General features: G+C 30.7%; 1 pseudogene across 1 annotated transcript; it reads right to left on the bottom strand.

Annotated features, from left to right (window-relative positions):
• Window positions 1-1,679: 1,679 nt before the first annotated feature.
• On the bottom strand, window positions 1,680-2,003 carry LOC308242125 (alpha-ketoglutarate dehydrogenase component 4-like; annotated as a pseudogene). The gene has a single exon. The product of its transcript is annotated as an alpha-ketoglutarate dehydrogenase component 4-like (transcript).
• Window positions 2,004-2,231: the final 228 nt, after the last annotated feature.

The raw sequence follows: 2,231 nt of genomic DNA on the forward strand, positions 1-2,231 counted from the left end.
ATAAGTAATCCTATCTGGGTAACTAAATTGATTAGAGCATTCTGATTTGTAAAGGTTGCAGGTTCTATTCTTGATCAGGACACATTACAAGAATCAAACAATAAATGCATAAATAAGTAGAACAATAAGTTGATGTTCCTCTCATGTATTATATACATGACTTTCTTTAATTGGCATTTTCTTTTACTTTTAATGAAATTTCTTATTATTTTCTTTTAAGTGTTATTTATTTATCTTAAAAAATTTATGTTCTGAAAATATCTAGCTAAATTTATTAGTATTTTCATTGTGAATTCTCTTAAAATCACTTCATTGAGATATCATTGACATACAAAAAATTGTACATTTAATGTATACAGCTTGTTGAGTTTGGAGATGGGTATAAACCTCTGAAATTGTCACCAAAATCCCTACCCTAAACATATATATCACTTCCAAAAGTTTCTTCCTGCCCTGAGTATGTATGTATGTATGTATGTGATAAGAACACTTCATATAAGATTTACCTGCTTGGCAAATACTTAAATATATAATAAGGTATTGTTAACTATAGAGGCTCTATGCTAGAGAGAAGATCTCTAGGAAAAATTTATCTTATATAACTGAAACTTTGTACTTTTTGACAAACCTTGTGCCTTTCTATTTCCCTCTCCCTACAATGCCTGACAACCACCATCCTACTGTCTGCCTCAATGAGAGTGACTATTTCAGGTTCCTCAAACTATGTAAAGGACACTCCTTGCTTTTGGAAAATGAATTTAATTTCTCATCAGGGAGAGAATTTATGAGCTATCATGACCTTTACAGAATGAAAAGCACACAACATGAGGCTCACAGAGAGGAAAGGAATGATGAATAAAAATGTATGTGTGCATCACTTGGATTTATAATCTTGCTTATGAGCATGTCTTTATGTTTATTTAATATTTGAAGGTAAGTTATATCTATACATTTGAATAATGATTGAAATATGGCAAGATGAAAGTTACTAAAATGTCAAAATTAGAAAGAGTGCTAAAGATCATTAAAAATGCATCCTTGCTTTGACCATATCTACTTGTTAGTAATTTATGTGGGTGAAACTAATGCTATCAAAACAATGACATTAAAGGGAAATTTTTATTGAAATATAAAAATATTTTAATATATAGAAAAATAAAACTAAGTATAAAGCTCATTAATATTTTTCAAGGTGAATACAGAGTGGGGCAAAAGTAGGCTTATAGTTGTATGTAAACCACAGAGTTTATTCTCGTATTATTATTTATTAACTATTGTATTATTTTTCATATAAATAACTGTAAAGTTACTTTTGTCCCATCCTGTATACCATAGTAGAGCATGCAGTCAAGAAATATTACATCACTAGCACCACAGAATCACCCAAAGCTCTTCCTCAGTCACTACCCTAAAAAATAAACATTAACCTAACTTTTAACACCATATATTCTATTTTTTAAATGTGTGCTTTAATAAGTATAAAGTATATAAACAATTAGGTAAGGTTGTGGAGAAGCTGACAAATAGACATGAATGAGAAGATACAGTGTCCATCTAAATTTAGTATATTTTTTACAGAATATTAATTAAAGTTTAATATATAATTTCTCATTTTGGAAGTCTTTATTGTAAAGATTATTCTTTTGTCTGATAACAAACAGCAGCCACATTATCAGTGCTTATTCTGGACCTCCAGGTTGTATAAATTCAATTTCTTCTTGAGACACAAGTTTCCTTCTGTATTTCTGAGGTAATGTGTTTATTATTTCTGTGGTGTCAGGAGGACCCTGATGCATCAGCCAGGCTGGTGATTTACTTCCCTTAGACTGCTGTGAGGTTGAAGAAGAGTGAGATGGTCCTGCTGAGCTCAAAACTTCTGACACATTGGGTTTAGTATTACCTCCTCTGTCAGGGAGCATTATTAATGGAGTATGGGGCTGACTTTACCTGATGACCCTGCTAGCCAATACCATCTTGTTGCCCATCATGACCCCCAACAACATATATTCTTTTTTTCTTGTTTGTGCATTTCATATAAAGTCATACAGTATATACTTTATTTCTGACCTCTTTTGCTCTGTATTCATCAGTTTTAGCTATTTTATTATGTGCATTTTTAGTTTCTTTATTATAACTGCTACAAAATATTTTATTTGGAATATACCACAATTACTTTATTCATTATATTGTTGGATATTTGGGTAGATTCCAGTATTGAGAGATTATGAATA

The sequence above is a fragment of the Plecotus auritus genome, assembly GCF_963455305.1.
Source record: "Plecotus auritus genome assembly, chromosome: 2".
NCBI lineage: Eukaryota > Metazoa > Chordata > Mammalia > Chiroptera > Vespertilionidae > Plecotus > Plecotus auritus.